Here is a 19272-nt window from a genome sequence, read left to right on the forward strand (position 1 = left end):
TCTTTTCATTCTTTCTCTGCTCTCTTTTAGTTTTCTCCATTTTATTTTATGATCTTGACAATTCTCTTTTGATTACAATAAATAGTAGGTGTGGTGGTATTCCTTGGCTACATGCTCATTATTATGTTTAATTAGATGGCACTAAAGCTGTTTACTGTAGCTGATTTAATTGGTTCTTTTTTGCTTTTTTCTATCTTGTTAACATGAGAAATTTAACATGAAGTTGGAATTATGTGTGGAAGTTCTTTATGCTTGGCTCTAGAATTTAGTCGTTTAAAGTATTTATGGTCTTAAACATTTCTTTCCTAGAATTAACAAGTTTTCTTGTCAGTGTTTTAGGTTGTTGGAGTAGAAGTTGACTTCTTTAAACTAGTCACTGTACATTTTTTAAAATAAAAATACCAACCAGGATAGAAAGGTATATTGATTTCAAGCATCAGAAATCTTTCATAATAAAAATTAAAATTTTTTGCTATCAATGATCTTTGGAATTCTCTGTCTCTTTCTAATGGTATTTAAAAGTTAATCAGTACCTGTCCCTAGCTGTCTCTGGATCCTCATTTGTAAGCTTTATTTCTGTTTCCATAGGTTACAAAAGTCTTAAATAATGACTCGAGAGGCTGTTTATATATTTTCTTTTTATTGTCCTCCCATTTTTCTTTTGACTGGTAAATACGGTAATTCCAAAGCAATGTCCATGGCTCTGCTCCCTTACTCCCTCTTTTGAACTATCCCTTACATATTCTCAGTGCTTTTACTATTGTTTCTATATTATTAGTTCTGAAATAAAAACACCTATGAGATATAGCTCTTTGCTTCTATGAGGTAATGGGTTGGGGAGGATAAAATTCTTTTTAATTACTGTGTTATACTAATTACCAAGTGATGTGTAAATCTTAGACATAATGAACGGATTAGGGGAGCTCAGAGAAGGAGAGTTCAGAAGTGATAAGGGGGCTGCTACTTGAAGTAATTGGTATTTGAATTGAATGTCAAGTTAATTGTCAGATGGTGACGATATTCCACATAGAGACTACAGTTGGAGCAAAGGAACTAAAACAGCAAAGTGAGAAGTATGTAATGGACACGAGTTTGGCTAGATTGGAGGAGTAAAGTGGGAAAGAGAGTTTGAGGCCAGATTGTAGAGTACCTTGAGTAGTTTGGATTTTGTTCTTCAGGTAAGGAAGAGCTATTGAAAGTTTTTAAGCTTGAAAGTGACCAGTGCCTTCCTTAATATGCCCATACAAGATAAGGAGGATGGTGTGTATGTCCTTTCTTATTAATAAAACTTAGTTCCTTAAAGGATACTCCAGCACCACTTTTTAAAAAGCACAGTGCTAGGCTCATTCTTTGATTGTTTGAAGGGTATTATAGGGCATACATATCTTTTATGTGAAAGGCATGAATAAAGATAGATTATCCTTTTCTTATTCTCTCTATTCCACTTCTTAGTCTCCTCTCCCAGGCCAGACCAGATGCTGTGCTCTCCATAAAAAATGGATTCCTTCCAATTGGAAGTTTTGCCTTTTGAAATCCAGTACTACTTTGTGTCTGTCTTATCATAGTTACCATGTTTGACCTTATACTAAAGGCAGTAGACCCATGCACACTGTATTGAAGGCATCTATGCTTGTGTGTTAGTTTTTCTTGGTAAATATAAATGAATCTTTAAATTGGTGTCTCTCAATGACTGTAACGTGCAAAAATCTAGGATTTGGACTGAGCTAATAAGGTTTTAAAAAGATGACTTTAAGACATCTCTACCCCTGCTGATCTGGCTCAGTATTTTTTAAACTTTCTTCTTCTGTGAGATGAAATTTTGACACATGTGCAATCATGGATCTACTTAGCAAAGAAGTAAAGTGTTATAGTAACTTATAATTGCCACATCTGTCCTAGGATATGTTGTAGATATAACAGGTAGTGGATAATGTGCAGTTCTTCCGGCAGTAGTTTTAACTCTTTCCAGTTCTCTTTCACTTTTGAAAGAGGCATCAGATTCAGGCACTGTAGAAGTATCAGTAACTTGCAAGGGAAATCATAAGTTACGGTATTCATCTTCCGAGATAACTTTGAGACCTTTCCGATTCCTTCCTTTCTTCCTCCCCCCGCACCCAAACTTTTCTTCACTGGAAATTTTATTTATTTGAAGTATAATTCACGTACAGTGTTAGCATCAGCTGTGCAATATAATGGTTCAGCAATTCTATACATTACTCACTGTTCACTGTGATAAATGTAGTCCCTGTCACCAAACAATGTTACTACCATCTTCTTGATACCTTATTCCCTGTACTTTTCATCTCTGTGACTTATTTATTTTGTAACTGGAAGTTTGTATCTCATAATTCACTTTGTGTATTTCACCCTTTTCTTCTGGATTTCTTCTTTTCCATTTATCCATGTGTCTTTGTTGTTGTTTTAAGTAGAACCCTATTTTAGTAGATTAGATTGGTAGTCTGGATTTTAGTCCTGGATTCCATTTCATTTCTATAAGTTTGAGAATTTGTGTCCCTAAAAAGGCCTTTCTAAGGCCTCTTCCAGTCCAAAACTATAGGAAGTTGCAGAATATCATGAATACAATGTCTAGGCTTTTCTAGATTCTGGTCAACATCCTTATGAATATGAACATCTGTTTGACACACTGCCAGTTTACCTGACTGTTTAACCAAAGTGGTCTATGTTTGGCCATTATGTTAGGTGCTTAGTGTCATATTTTGAAGTGTGCCCATCTTCAAACTTTTTTTGTTGTTTTGGTGTGTGGACAAAATGTGCCCCTTGTTTTTGGAGTTTGGGTAGTTGAGGCTATTGGTTCCAGTAACTATATGTCTGAGAAGGAATACTGGGAGTATTAGCCCTTAAGGTCAGGTTGAGGGGTAGATAAATGGAACTTCAGCATTTCAGTGGTCACATCCTCACTTGAAGAATGACAGCATCATTATAACTTGTAATGAATATTAAATATTGTGAAAACTATCAGTAATCTTGCTGATTGTTGATTGAGGGGATTGGTAAATTATTTGGAAGAATAAAATAGATCCTACTAATTTACTTAAAATGCCTGATTTATATCTGTGACATAACAACAGGTATATGTATCATTGTGGGGAGGTGTTGTATATGGTAATGAAATGAGGTTATAGAAAAGAAAATCTGAAGACACTTAATTTTTTTTAATATAAGAGCAAAAGCTAGAAATGAACACATGTCCATTCAGAAACTTGTATACTGATGTTCATAGTTTTCTAATAGGTAAAAAGTGGAAATAACCCAAATGTCCATCAACTGATGAATGTATAAATAAAATGTGGTATTTCCATACAATAGAATATTATTTGGCAATAAAAAGGAATGACATATGGATACATGGTATAAAGTGGAAGGATCTAGAAAATATTGTTGTGTGAAATAAGTCAGCCAACAAAAACCCATATATTGTATGGTTTAATTTATGCAAAGTGTACAAAACAGGCAAATCTATAGAGACAAAGTAGATGCTCCAGGTGTGAGTGGAGATGAGGAATGGGTAGTGACTACTAATAAGTACTGGGTTTCTTTTAGGGTGATGAAAATGTTCTGGAATTAGATTGTCGTAGTGGTTGCACATTTCATTTGAATATAAAACATTCAAGTGTATACTTTAAATGGGTGAATTGTATGGTGTATTATTTCTCAGGCTATTTTCTTCTTTACTTTTTTTTTTTTTTTTAAAGATTTATTTATTTATTTGACAGACAGAGATCACAAGTAGGCAGAGAGGCAGGCAGAGAGAGAGAGGAGGAAGCAGGCTCCCTGCTGAGCAGAGAGCCCGATGTGGGGCTCGATCCCAGGACCCTGGGATCACGACCTGAGCCGAAGGCAGAGGCTTTAACCCACTGAGCTACCCAGGCGCCCCTCTTCTTTACTTTTTAAAAAGAACAGAAGCTGCGTGAAGAGGTATTTTGGTCCTCATGGGTAGTTTGGGAGATCTAGTGGAAGGTGGAAGGGCAGGGGGGAAAATCGGCATTTCTTGGCATTAGTATACTATTACATTAAGACACAATGCTACTTTCTTTGTCCACTAGCTAAGAATGTAACAGGTTGTGTTTTAGTGGGGATTGTGTATGAATCCAGCCTTTTAACCCTATTAGCCCTGGGGCTAGAATTGTGCATTATCCTATTTGAGAGGATAGTCTTGCCTTTCTCTTATCTTTGCATTTTTTGTCTTATTAAATTCAAATGCTTGTGTATTTTCAAGGTAGTGCATAATTGTGTTCGGCCCATCTGTCCATCCTACATTCTGCTTTGCTCTTTTTGTTCACACCTACTCAAATTTGTGTCATCTTTCTTTCTTAGCTCCTCTAATTGGAACAGTCCCTAGTTTCATGTGTGCTTAAAATCCCTTTCTTCCTTAAATGCTTGCTTCTGTAAAGTTTTACTGACTTACTGTTTCTTGTGACTTACTATTTGTTTAAAAATCTATTTTTTAAGGCCTTAGTAGTATCTTTTTCTTTTTCTTTTTCAATTCTAGTGTCAGATATTAAATGATACTAGTGTCTGGCTTTTTTTTTTTTTACCTCTTCACCAAAATGTTTTTGCGATTCATCCATGTTTGTATCTATTAAGTGGTTTGTTTTTAGCACTGCCCAGTTGTTAGTGTTGCCTGATGTTCTATTATATGTCTAGACCAGTTTCTCCATTCATCTTGCACGGATATTTTGGTTGTTTTTAGTTTGGACCAATTGTGAATAAAGCTACTCTGTGCATTTGAGAACAAGCCTTTGTGTGGACGTATATTTCCATTTTTCATGGGTAAATACCAAGGAATGAGATTTCTGGGTCATATGATAAATGTATGTTTTATCTTATAAGAAACTGTGAAATTGTTTTCCAAAGTAATATGATTTTACAGTCCCACTGACAATGAAAGTTGCAGTTTCTTTATTTTTTCCACACTTCACGTTGTTAGCCTTTTCAAGTTTAGTCATTCTAGTGGTTATATACTGGCATTTTATTACAGTTTTTTTTTTTTTTTTTTTTTTTGCATTTCCCTGATGAGTAATGGGTTTAAATAGTTTTCATTTGCTTAGTGGGTATTCATTTGTCTTTTTTGGTGAAATGTTTGTTCAGCTCTTTCGCCCATTTTTAGTTGGGTTGTATGCCTACTTACTACTGAACTGTAAGGGATTTTTGTTGTTGTTTTTAAAGATTTATTTGTCAGGGAGAGAGTGAGATAAAGAGAGCACTTGCACACAAGCAGGGGGAACAGCAGGTACAGGGAGAAGCAGGCTCCCTGATGACCAAGGAGCCTAATGTGGGGCTTGATCCCAGGACTCTGGGATCAAGACCTGAGCTGAAGGCAGACACTTAACTGACTGAACCACCCAGGTGTCCCCTGAACTCTCTAAGAGAATTTTATGTGTTCTAAGTAAAAGTCTTTTTTTTTTTTTTTTTCATTTTCATTAATGTATTTTGAATATTTTCTACCAGTATGTGGCTTGATTTTTATTTCCTTAATGTCTTTCAAAGAGCAGAAGTTTTAATTTTGATAAAGTACTGTTTGTCAACTTTCTAATATTGTCAGTTTTGCATTCTTTTGTGTCTGATAGTCTTTGCCTTACATGGGGCAGTGAAAATTTTTTTGTCCTGTGTTTACTTTTGGAGGTTTTATAGTTTAGCTTTTACACATAGGGTTGTGATCATTTTGAATTAATTTTAGTGCATGTTATGAGGTAATATCAAGATTTATTTATTTGTTCTGGTGCTGTTTGTTGATAAGGCTTCTTTCCATTTAATTATTATAGTGCCTTTGTTGACTATCAGTGGCCATGTGCATTTATTTCTGCATTCTCTATTCTGTTCCCTTGATTTAGGGGTGTGTGTGTGTGTGTGTGTGTGTGTATACAGCATGCTGTATCTTCCACCTTCTGTTGTTTTTTTTTTTTTTCAAAATTGTCTTAGCTATATTATTTTTAAATATCTTTGTGAATTTCTACAAGGACACTTGCTGGTATTTTGATTGGGATTATGTTGAATCTATAGATCAATTTGAGGAGAATCAGTATCCCAATAATATTGAGTGTATGAATCTGTGAACATGATATATATCTCCATTTTTTTTAGGTCTTCCTTAATTTTTCTCAGTGTTTTCTAGTATTTAGGATAATAGTCTTGCACATATATTGTTAAATTTATCTTTAAATATTTCATGTTATAGTGAATGGTATTTTTAAAAATTAACTTTGCATTTGTCATTATAGAGATTTGATTTAAAAAAATACTAATCTAGGGCTGGCTCAGTTGGTAGAGCATGCACCTCTTGATCTCAGGGTGGTGGGTTCAAGCTCCATGTTGGGCATGGACCTTACTTGAAATTAAAAATATATATTAAGATCTTTATAAAAAATACTGATCTTGTATCCTATATCCTTGCAAAACCCACTTTCTAGTTTCCGCCACTTTATTTTATATTTTTGAGGATTTCTTGTGTATATTGTCATGTCATGTGTGAGTAGAAGCTGTTTTATTTTTCCTTTCTAATTTGGATCCTTTTTTCCCCCACTTTGCTGCATTATTGTGATTGTTAGGACTTTTAATAAAATGGTGAAGAGAAATAATGAGAGTGTACATCCTTGCTTTATTTCCAGTTGTACAGGAAAAAAAATCAGTCCTTTATCATCAGCTATCTGTAGGTTTTTGTAGATGTGTTTCATTAGGTTTGAAGAAGTTTCCTTCAAGCTTAGTTTGTTGAGAGGTGTCCCCCTTCATTCTCCCACAAATAGGTATTTTACCATGCATAGATGCTTTTTTACATTTATTGAAATTAGTAATTTTTTAGTATGGTGATGTAGTGAGTTACAAAATCTAAACCAACCTTGCATTCCTGAGACAAACCCCACTTGTACTGCTGTTTAGCTTTTTATATATTGCTGGATTTGACCTGCTTATATTTTATTAATAATATTTGCATCTGTATAAACAAATGATATTAGTACATCTTTCCTTTTTCTTGTGGTCTCCTTGCTTAGTGTTGGGATTATTCCAGCCTTATTAAATATGTTAGAAAGCACTGTCTCTCTCTTCTTTTTCCTAAAAGAGTTTGTGTAAGACTGATACTGTATCTTTTTTTTAGATGTTTGAAGAATTCACTGGGGAAGCTATCTGGGTCTGGAGTTTTCCTTGTGGAAAGCCTTTTGATTTTTGAATTAAAATTTCTGAATTAGGGGCATCTGGGTGGCTCAGTTGGTTAAGTTTCCAACTTGATTTTGGCTCAGGTCATGATCTCAGGGTTGTGGGATCAAAACCTGGGTCAGGCACCCTGCTCAGTGGAGAGTGTGCTTTGAGATTCTTTGTCTCCATCTCCCTCAGCCCCTTCCCCTGCACATGCTCTCTCTCACTCAAATAAGTAAAAATCTTAAAAAAATTCTGAATTAGAGGGTTATTCAGACTTTCTTTTGATAAATTTTCTGTTAATCTGCATGTTTCAAGGAATTTTGTCTATTTAAGTTGTCAAATTTATTGGCATAGAATTGCACTATTATCTTAATCTACATTTAATGTTTGAAATATCTGTAGTAATGTCCTCTCTTTCAATTCTAATGTTGGCAATTTGTGTCTTTCTTCTTTTCTTGACCAGTCTAGCTAGGGGTTCTTTTCAAAGAACAAGCTTTTGTTTTCATTGGTTTTATTTTATTTATTTATTTATTTTTGGTCTCTCATCTATTTTACCAATTTCACCAAGTTTAATTTGTTTTTTTCCCCCAGCTTCTTAAGGTGGAAGCTAATTTAGAACATGATTGTTAAATCTTTATTCTTTTCTAATGTAAGCACTTAAAAGATGTAAATTTCTAAGCATTCTTAGCTCCACCCTACATAATTAGATAATGTATTTTTATTATCATTCAGTTCCATGTGTTTTTAAATTTTCCTTATGAGTTCTTTAATTTATGGGTTATGTAGAAATCTGTTAATTTACAGAGACTTGGAAAATTTTCCAGTATATTTCTTTTATTGGTTTTTCATTCTTTTGTGGTCAGAAAACACTTTCTGGGGAGTATATCTCTACTTGGTACATGGGGGACTGCCTGACTCATGATGAATCCTTTAATAAAGCCAATTAGATCTTCAAAAAGAAAACCTTTCTGTATGATTTCACTCTTTTAAAAAAACATTTCATTTATTTGAGAGAGAGCATGAGTGGGGAGGGGAGTGGGAGAAGCAGGCTCCTCGCCGAGCAGGGAGTCAGACATGGTGCTCAATCTGGGACCCTGGAATGCTGACCTAAGCTAAAGGCAGACGCTTAACCAACTGAGGTGCCCCTGATTTTACTCTTATACATTTATATGTGCCTTTGTTTTATGGTTCAGCATCTGTTCTCTCTTGTTGTACCAAGAGACATGAACAACTTTGCTGATTCATAATGTTCAGGTTTTATATATCATTGCAGATTTTCTATCTGCTTTTTTACTGATGATTGTGAGAGACTAGAATTCTCTAGTTATAATTGTAAATTTATCTATTACTCCTTTTAGTTTTCTCATTATTTGTATGTTTTGAAACTCTTTTATTGGCTGCATAAACATTTGGGGTTATTTTGTATTTCTGATAAAGTGACACTTTAAGCATTATGATTTATGTTCCTTTGTACTTGGTAATAGTCCTTCTCTTATGACGTACTTTGTCTGATACTAATATAGGCATTCCAGCTTTATTATGATTAATGCTTGCATTAATATAGCCCTTTCTATTTCATATTTAATCTATATCATGTTTAAAGGGGGATACATAACTTTATCCAGTCTAACAATATCTGCTTCCAGTCTAGTCTGATAGTCTCTACCTTTAATTGGGCCATTAGGACCGTATATATTTAACATCATTATTCATTTAATTGGATTTAAGTCTACCATTTTTTATGTGTTTTTTTAAATTTGTTCTCTCTGTTTCGTGTTTCTTTTTCTGTATTTTGGGAGGTTGCTTGTTTTTTAGCATATTATTTTACCTCTTTTCTTGGCTCATTAGTTTTATTAGTTTTTCTTTTTTAATAGTTGTTCTAGGGTTTTACAGCATGCAGTCTTGAACTTACCAGTCTACTTTCATCACTTTATGAATAATGAATGATCCTTACTACAATGTATTTTCAGTTTTTTCCTTTTCCTTTTTGCTGTTTTTGTCATTCTACAGGTTATTATATGTTACTGCTACTTTTGCTTTATGCAGTCAGATTATCTTTTTAAAATTTAAAGGTAAGAAAATACATGATAAACTCACATATTCACCATTGTTGGTTTTCCTTTGTGTAGAAGTTTCTATCTGCTATTTTTTAATTGATAGACTTATTTCTTAGAACAGTTTTAGGTTTATGGAAAAACTGAGCAGAAAGTACAGACTTACCATATATTCTACTCTTTCCCTTCCCCTGTTCTCCCTCTCATGTTGGCCCTGCAGTGTCGCCTATTATTTAACGTTTTGCATTGTTAATTGTGTGATATATGTGTTTCAATTGGTGAACCAATATTGGTGCATTTTTACTGACTTAAGTTTATAGTTTATATGAGGGTTCACTCTGTTGTAAATTCTATCCTTTTTCTTCCTGAAGAACTTCCTTCAGTGTTTTTTGTAGTGGAGACCTGCTGGTCAAACATTCTCAGCTTTTGTTTGTTTGAAAATGTCTTTATTTCCCCTTCACCTGTGATGGATTTTATCGCTTTGTGTAGATTTTGATTTGCAGGTTTTTCTTCTTTATAACAGTTCAGATGCTTTGTTCCTTTGTTTTAAATTTGTTTGTATTGTTTTTGACAAGGAACCTGGTAATTCTTATCTTTGTTCCTCTGTGTGTAATGTGTCTTTCCCTTGACTTTGACTGCTTTTAAGACTTTATCTATATTATTAGATTTCTGGAATTTGATTATTAATTATATGACTTGGTGTGATTTCTTTGTGATTAACCTGTTTTTTGTTCACTGAGTCTTTTGAATATGTGGGTTTAGTTTTTGTCAAGTCTGGAAATTCTTTGGTCCTTATTTCTTCAGATAGTTTTTCTGTATCCCCATCTCTCCAGGACTCCAGTTATCATTTTTAGACTGCCCTTAATATTCTCACAGGTCCTTGATGCTCTTTTCTTTTTTTTTTTTTTGTTTGTTTTGTTTGCTTTCTGATTTTGTATCTTCAAGTAGGGATCTTTTTCCTTCACTGCTTTAATCTGTTGCTAAGTCTCTCCAGTCGATTATTTGAGATACTGCATTTCTCAAATTTAAAAATCCATTGATTCTTTTATTTTTTGTTTTAAGTTTTTATTTATTTGAAAGAGAGTGAGCATGCACAGGTGCACAAATGGGGGGAGGGGCAGTGGAAGAGGGAGAAGCAGAATCCCTGCTGAGCGGGGAGCCCAATGTGGGGCACAACATGAGGCTTGATCCCAGAACCCTGGGATTATGACTAGAGCCGAAGGCAGATGCTTAACTGACTGAGCCACCCAGGCGCCCCCATCAATTCTTTTCAAAATAATTGTCTTTTGTTTTTGTTTTTGTTTTAAATCCTCTAACATATATGTAATATTTTGAAGTTTATGTCTTTAAATATATCATCTCTCTTGGTTCTGGGTCTGTTTCTTCTGTCAGATTTTTGCTCTGGTATGGGTTGTACATTTCTCCATTTTCTTATGTTTGGTAAATTTTGATTGACTCTTGGACTTTGTTGATTTCCACACATTTCTCTGTTGTCTTGTGTTTGGTAAGTTTTGATTGATTCCTCACACTGTTGTCTGGATTTTGTTGATTTCCTCTGGAGAGGTTTTATTTTTGTTTTGGCAGGGTGTTATATTTCTTATGGGTATGCTTGAACCTTTTGAGGCTTGTTTTTAATCTTTGTTTTGGCAAATTGAATGTAGCCTTTTCTCTAGAACTAGTTTAGCACAGTTACTAAGTGATGATTCTGATTCATTTCTACTGATTTGCCCGGGTTTCAATGAGGTCTCTCTCCTTTTTGGTTGGAACTTGCACATCCCCCAGTTTTATGTAATCTCGGAATTTTTGAGCCTGCTTGGTCATTATTCCTTGCCTGGCTTTGTAGAGTTTCACTTTACTAATACACAGCTTTATATTGAAGAAACTGCATTATCAAGTATTTGATAGCATTTAGCCACATTGTGGCTTTTGAGAGCTTGAATTGTAGTTAGTTTGAATTTAAATATGCTGTAAGTATAAAACACACTGAATGTCAGGAACTTATTATAGAAAAAAAGAATGTAAATACCTATTTTTTATATCAATTAATCCTGAAATGGTAATATTTTGAGCATATTGGGTTAACATGAATTATGTTAAAATTAGTTTTATCTGCTTCATTTTCCTTTAAAATGTGTTCATGTTGTTTCTTTTGGGCAGAATTGCTCTAGAAACCTCTACAGATTTCAGGAATGCTTTCTCTTTAGCTCCATCTTCTCTGCTCCTCTAATCTACAAATCCCCATTACTTCAGCCTCCCTAAATTTCAGTGTGTGTCTCTTTTATTCACCGAGTCCATCATATTCTGCTTGGCTTCCCATTCCTGCATTGCCCTCTGGACTCTGGATACGGAGTATGTAGGGGACACTTTCATTTTTTCAGGTATCACAGTGCTCAGCTGCTTGGTGTCCAGTGTTTTAAAATTACAGCTTTATATATCTGATCAGTTTTCTAGTTGAGTTCATTGGGAGAGCATGTCTCCTGCTAAGTTACTACATCATGGTTGGTACCAAAAATCTTTTTAAGGCATGAGTAGTTTGATGCCCAGGTGTGAAAACTGACTCTCCCTTGAATTAAAAACACTGTTGTTGGTAAACCTAAGTTTTTTTTTTTTAAGATTTTATTTATTTATTTGACAGACAGAAATCACAAGTAGGCAGAGAGGCAGGCAGAGAGAGAGAGGGAGAAGCAGGCTTCCCGCTGAGCAGAGAGCCCGATGCGGGGCTCGGTCCCAGGACCCTGGGATCACGACCTGAGCCGAAGGCAGAGGCTTTAACCCACTGAGCCACCCAGGCGCCCCTAAACCTAAGTTTTGATTACAAAATGAAATTAATATTTGAGCAAATATGCACCATTTATTGTGTTTATAGACTTATTTTTGGTTATTGCCTGTTTAATTTTCCCCTTAATCTGGATTGATTTTAAAAGCTGTTTTCATATATAAACCTCTTTTCTTTCACACTGCATTATACTCAGGGCAGAGGTATTCAGTGAAATTTGGTAAGTTCAAACATAAAGCAGAAATTTTCTTCATGATTAGGTTGAATTTTTTTTTTATCAAGACTTGAGGAGATGCTTAGAATTTTAGGCCCTTAAGACTTGATACTGGGATTGTTAATACCATGTCAGGAGCACTTTGTTTCATTTTGCTTTCTAATTTATTGGCATTCACTGATTAAGCACATAATTAACAAGCTAGTATAGCAAGAGAAGGCATTAGGGAGCGGATTTTCTTGGGTCATTCAGGTCTTCAGTTATCATCAGCAATTAAGTGTTATCTATTTGCTTTGTAAAATGTAGTTGAGATATTTTAAAAGAGGAGTTTGAATCAGTCATTTCATTTAACCCTTCTTGTTAATATGGAAAATTGGAAGTTGATAGTAACTTGTGTCACAGTATAAACTGATATTTGACATTTAACTATTATTGGAATGATAGTGTCTACACTGCTTTTATTTGTTTCAGAGTACTTCTTTAAAAGACGTATCCATGTGATTTTTGTGATATTGTCTTGTGTAATTTCTGGCTCTGGTAATTATCATATAGAAACTTAAAACTTATTTTAAAAGTTATTGAGAAGTTGTCAGTGTTTATCATTTTTGTTCACAGCAGACACTCACCTATTGTCAGGGTATCTGTCATAAATAGGTATTAATATACTGAAGCTGCTCAAATGTATCAGTCCTCTGAGATTTGCTTTTCTGTCTTTTGAATCCATTGCTTTAGTATGCGTTCAGTTTTTCACATATTTAAATCATTTAACAAAAGCATGAACTGGGGGCACCTGAGTGGCTCAGTTGGTTTGCCATCTGCCTTTGGCTCAGGGCTCTGGTCATGTTCTCAGAGTCCTGGGATTGAGCTCCACCAGAGTTGGGCTCCCTGCTCAGCAAGGAGTCTGCTTCGTCCTCTCCTTCTTCCTCTCCCCCTGCTCGTGCTCGCTTGTTCTCTCACAAATAAATATATAAAACCTTAAAAAAAAAAGTGAGCTGAACTCTGGTTGTGCATAACTGTTAAAAGCATGCCCGCGTTAGACAACTTTACTGACTTTGCTATGTGACCTTGGTAGGTACCTTCTTAGTATTTCAGTTTCCTTTTGAGGATAATAGTGAGATTATTGTTGGCTTGCCTTTGTTGCTGTTCCTAACTGCACATAAAGCAGTTAGGATACTGGTTAGCATATGATAAATACTGCTGTTGCAGTTGCTGTTATTGTCATCATCTCATTAGGTCTTTCTCAAATCTTAATCCCGTATGATAGTACTTACTTCCTTGCTCTCTCTCTCTCTCTCTTTTTTTTTTTTTTTAATTAAGGACTTCATATAACTGCTGTATATTACATATTCCTCATTCATTGTGTGATGTAGGCTTCCCCAACTAGAATGTAAGCTCCGTGAGATCAGTCATAGATGTAGAGATTTATCACTAGCACCTAGAAAGGTGTCTGGAGTATATTGGATACTCAGTAAATATTTTCTGAATGGACTATATTGAATTCTATTCCAAATAGTAACTAGATATTGGGGATATAAAAATGCACGAAGTTCTTTCTCTAAAAAAAAAAAAAAACACAAAGTATAGAAGAGGCTCATACTTAAACAAAACGAAGTATGATTTTATTCCCCCCCCTCCCAGAAGTGATTGTGGTGGTAAGAGTATTCCTGAGGTTGCTGTCACAGAAGGTGCCGTTAAACTGGGGAAGATTGTTTAAGAGATGGGGGAACACTGTTTCTAGCATAGGTGAACATTTGAGCAGAATTACAGAGCTTGATGTCCAGATTACCAACAATGTAGGCTGATTAGAAATGGAGGGACTGGGTGACTCAGTTGGGTGTCTGATTTGATTTTGGCTCAGGTCATATCTCAGGGTTATGCAGTGGGCCCAGGTTTGGTTCTACGCTTGGTGTGGAGCCTGCTTAGGAGTCTCTGTCTCCCTTTCCCTTTGCTAAATCTCCCCAACCCGCTTGCTTATATGAATGCAAGCCACTCCCTCTCAAAAAAAAAAAAAAAAAATAGGTAGAGGGGGCTAGCTAGGAGGTTGGTGGGGATCACGGGATCAGATTTGGAAGGAATAGCAATTGGAGATGCAGGTTGTCTAGCCCTTGCCTGGACAGAAGCAATGAGATTTGGAGATTTAATATATGAAATTTAATGATAACTGGATGTAGCACTAACATTTTAGTTTTGGTTTTATTTTGAAGGTTAGAGTATGTTTCATTATAGATTATTATAAAAGAATTTGATTTTTTAAATATTTCCTTTTAGAAATTGAGAACTACGTACAAAACACAAGTTTCCAATAACAATTCATTTATAGAACTGAAAATGAATTTTTGATGTAAGAAAATATAACAGGACATTTGTATTTATTTATTTATTTTTAAGATTTTGTTTATTTGTCAGAGAAAGAGTGAGAGAGAGAGAGACCACAAGATTGTGATTAGCTGGGGAAGTAGCAGGCATAGGGAAAAGTAGGCTGGCTCCCTGCTGAGCAAGGAGCTGGATATGGGACTCAATCCTAGGATCCTGGAATCATGATCTGAGCCCAACGCAGGTGCTTAAACCGACTGAGCCAATCAGGTGCTGCTCAGATTTGTGTTTAATTGGTTATTTACTATGGGTCAAATTGCTAAACTTTAATTTGAGAACCCATAAAAAAACAGCTCCACTTTGAATTACTTGATTTTAGAAGTTGGTGATGAAACTGTTTTTAAGGAGCTCTTTTTCTTTTCTTTATTTCAGTAATTAGATTAAAAGCTGAAATTGGCTTTTTAAAGCAAGCTCTTTTTAACCTTGCAAAAAAAGCTTATTTGTGTGTGTATATGTCTTAAAAGTTCAGGCTTTTAATACTTAATTCATTAATACAAAAAGAATATTTGGCAATTTGTATTTTTTCCCCTCTAGGGAAGGTGTTGATTTGAAATGGAAATAAAATTATAGTATCACAGTAATTAATATTGCTGAATCATATTCTAAAGACCAGTATTTCCATGGAGAAATTCTATTTTTATTTGATGTAGCAGATTTACTTGGGAGTTGGTAGAATTATCCAGTCATGCAATTCTAAATTATTGGATTAACAACATCATAATTAGTCCTGGCCAATCTGGGTGAGGAAGGTGGGGACTGAGGGGAGGGGCTTTTACCATCTTTCCTTTATACCTAAATACCTTACTGTTATTCAAAGCAAACTGGATTATTCTTTATGTACTGATCCTTGGTTAGTATTCACCAGTGTTCCTTTTTTAAATATGAATTATCGACATCAGTTTTATGTTCATTTTGGCAATCTTATGTTCATTATTTTCATTTCGTTATTACCTTTTAAAAGACAGAGCTACAAGCGTACATGTATTTGAATACAAACATATTTTACGGCAATGCAGATCACTGACCCTCTGACAATTTTCTTTTATAAATGAGAACATAATACAGTGAATACTTCCAATTATTTTAGCAAAGCACACATTCAGTAGGCTGTGTGTACAAGGTAAATATAAAGCGTATCATGTGATGTAGAGTGTAGGAAAATGGGACCTAGGAAACCCAATTTGTGAATCTAGGGAGTTATAGAATATTACTGAACATCTAAGTAGTACTTACTGAAAAAATAGGTTAGTGACATTAGAAATTCTCCGTTGGCTAACATTATGTTTTTATTAGGCAAATACCACAAATGACTTAAAAATTTATTTTCCTATTTTTCAGCAAGTATTTGTGGAGCTATCTGCCGGGCATAGTGTTGAGAGTTGGAATTTATAATGACAAAACATATTTAATTCAATTTTGGAGTTAATAACACTTACCCATCTCATTTTTTTTTTCTTTAGGAATTGCATTTTGTGAAAAAGGAGCAAAGAATAATTTTCTGCGAGGATCATATGAAGTGCACTTTCTTGCTGATATATCATTTCTAGTAAGATATTTTTCATTATGTTATGAAGTAAATAAACACAATGGAAATTATTTCCTTTCTTAAAATCAGACGGTCTTGTGAGCTTGAATAATAGTCTTTTTGGAGTTCATTTTGTGGCTTAATGTAGATTAATTAAGGGAATTTATAATGTCCATTTGAAGTGCATTCTGTTGTACACTGACAGTTTCTCATATATTTTATCCGATACCACTAAGATAATCCTAACTTTTTCATCATTCTCACTTCATCTTCCATATCATTTAAAAAAAAAAGATTTAAAAAAAGAAAAAAAACCTGAAGTCTATATTTTCTGTAACAATAAATAGAAGAAAGTATGGATTTGAGGACATGAGTTAGATATAAGCTGAGAAAGATGTTCAAATGAAAGATGAAGTGTACAAATATTTCTTGAAATATCTCAGGAAGGGTCAAAGAAAAAAGTTAAGCAGAGTTAAGAGATATTTTAAAAATGTAGACTTAACATTTGTAACTTGAATTTGCCTCCTTAAATCATAGGTGCATATTTGCAAAGCTTCTGAGTAGGGTGTTTGACTTAAAAACTTACAGTGGTCTAGGCTCATGGTTCCAGATTGTAAGATGTATAGTGCTCTTCAAAAGTTTCATGGGGGCACCCGAGTGGCTCAGTGGGTTAAAGCCTCTGCCTTTGGCTCAGATCATGATCTCAGAGTCCTAGGATCGAGCCCCACATGGGGCTCACTGCTCAGCAGGGAGCCCGCTTCCCCCTCTCTCTCTGCCTGCCTCTCTGCCTACTTGTGATCTCTCTCTGTCAAAAAAAAAAAGTTTTCTTGACTGAAACTTTATCTGAATTCCTCCTTATTCAAAATGGAAAAGAAGTTAATTACATTAATACCAGAATATTTGAAATAATAAAATTTTGAAAAATGCTAGTAGGGGATAGTTTTTGATGTATTTTAACATTAACATTTTAAATAAATATTAGACCTCATGGATTTTGCCTGATGATTATCTCAGTAAGAAAAGGGAGTGGTACTTGACATTTATTTTTTGTACTTGTTTTAAGAACAGTTTTATTTAACATAAAGTGTAAAATTTTTTGGGTATTAAGTGGTATTAAAAACTTACGACTTATAAAATGAATTCTTTGTTAAAGTACTTTGTTGTGATACTAGTTTCTTTTTAAAAATTTTTTATTTTTAAATTTTTATTTCATTTTTTTGAGAGAGAGAGGGATGGGGAGAGGTAGAGAGGGAGGGAGGGCGGGAAGGGGGAAGGCCAGAGGTAGAGGGAGAGAGAGAATCTTAAGTAGGCTCCATGCCCAGTGCAGAGCCCAATGTGGGGCACTATCTCACAACCCTGAGATCTTGATCTGAGCTGAATAAGAGTCGGACGCTTAACAGACTGAGCCAGTCAGGCACCCCATGATACCAGTTTCTTATGTTTATATATTTTTCTTTTAAAACTTTGACAGAGGAAGTGTCCATTTTATGATATCTTTCAGCTTGGGGAAGTAGGAGAAAAGGCATAATTTTTTCAATTGAAGCAAAGTATCCTTCAGGCCAGAACTTGTATACACAGGCAGGATGGGAAAAATAGAGTGTAATTCCCATTTTTATTTTTTATTTTTTAATTTTTTAAATATTTTATTTATTTGACAGGCAGAGATCACAAGTAGGCAGAGAGGCAGGCAGAGAGAGAGAGGGGGAAGCGGGCTCCCCGCTGAGCAGAAAACCTTATGTGGGGCTCTCTCCCAAGACCCCATCATGACCTGGGTCAAAGGCAGAGGTTTTAACCCACTGTGCCACCCAGGTGCCCCTCTAATTCCCATTTTTAAATATAAACCTTGATTAGTGTTGTGTAAATCTTTGAATATTTGTTTTTTCTTTTTATCTTATTTACATTTCTTTTGTCCACTAACTGTTTGAAACTAAGTGATTTGAGTTCTAAAAGCACTATAGGAATTTTAGCCATCTTGATGCCTATAGTTCAGAACTCTGTACCTTCTGTGAACCTCAGGGATGGCTGTGGGCACAACTTCAGCTGTTATATTTTGGGACCTGTTTAAACTTAATGAAATCCTTTATGATGCTTCTTCCACTAGGCTCTACATGTATGGATGTATACAGTGTCTTATTCTTCATGGCAGGCTTCTATGGCTCTGAGAGTTGTACTTGAGTTAATAAGTACTTGCTTAGGAGTTACTCTGAGTACTTAGAGTAATGCTTTCCTTTTGAATAGATTCATGTGCTGACTAAAGAGCTTCATATTAGTTTTCCCTATAATTCTGTCCTAATTTGGGGTAGGGTAGAAATTGGGGAGGCTGGTACAGAGATTGGGCAAATTTTTTTTTCTACCTTTTTTCCTCTCCCTTGTGTCTTGGAACTGCATTGGGCTCTTATGTTTTAGGTCTGTGATCCACTTTTGAGTTAATTCTTGTTATGGTATGAGGTAAGGGATAAGATTTATTTCTTTGCATATAAAAATCAAATTTTTCCAGAAGCAATTTTGAAAAGATTGTATTTTTTCCTGTTGAATTACCTTGGTAACTTTGTTGAAAGCCAACTGACCATTTTATGTGGGTCTTTTTTTTTTTTTTTTAGGACTTTTTCATTTTATTGATCTGTATATCTATTTATGGCAATATTGTACTGTTTTGATTACTGTAGCTTTGTAGTAAGTCTTAAAATCAGGTATTGTACATCCTCTATCCTTGTTTTTCTATTTCCCAAAGTTGTTTTTGTACTCTGCATCCTTTCTTTCCGTGTATTTTAGAATCAGCTTGTCAGTTTTTACAAAGAGGTCAATGAGATTTCAGTTGTGAATGTTTTTATCCTAGAGGCTACACTAGGGAGAATTGACCTGCGAAGAATGTTGAATCTTCTTGGTACCTCTCTCTGTTTAAGTTGTCTTTAGTTTTTCTTAGAGTTCTGTTTGCAACGTAAACATATTACACCTATTTTGTTATGTTGATCTCTCTTTTAAATTTTTATGTTATGTTAAGTGGTAATGTAAAGAAAATCAGTTTTCAGTTGTTTGTATGTGGACTTATAATTGATTTTTTATTAGACTTTATAATTTGTGATTCTGCCAAGCTCATTATTAGTTATAGTAACATTTTTAAAAAAGATTTGTTTATTTTTTTAGAGAGAGAGTGAGACAAAAAAAAGGGCATGAGTGG

The 19272-nt window shown here is 34.7% G+C and overlaps 1 protein-coding gene across 9 annotated transcripts in view; it reads left to right on the forward strand.

Moving 5' to 3' along the window:
• The window catches only part of MEF2A (myocyte enhancer factor 2A), a 161256-nt gene that overhangs the window by 14747 nt on the left and 127237 nt on the right, over positions 1-19272 (forward strand). For 8 of the 9 annotated variants that reach the window (XM_047739149.1, XM_047739150.1, XM_047739147.1 and 5 more), the window contains exon 2: positions 16030-16115. The exons of the other annotated variant lie outside the window; for it this stretch is intronic. The gene's annotated coding sequence lies outside the window, so the exon portion shown is untranslated. The remainder of the gene's footprint in view (positions 1-16029; positions 16116-19272) is intronic. 9 annotated transcript variants of the gene reach the window in all.

The sequence above is a fragment of the Lutra lutra genome, chromosome 7 (genome assembly GCF_902655055.1).
Source record: "Lutra lutra chromosome 7, mLutLut1.2, whole genome shotgun sequence".
Taxonomy (NCBI): Eukaryota; Metazoa; Chordata; class Mammalia; order Carnivora; family Mustelidae; genus Lutra; species Lutra lutra.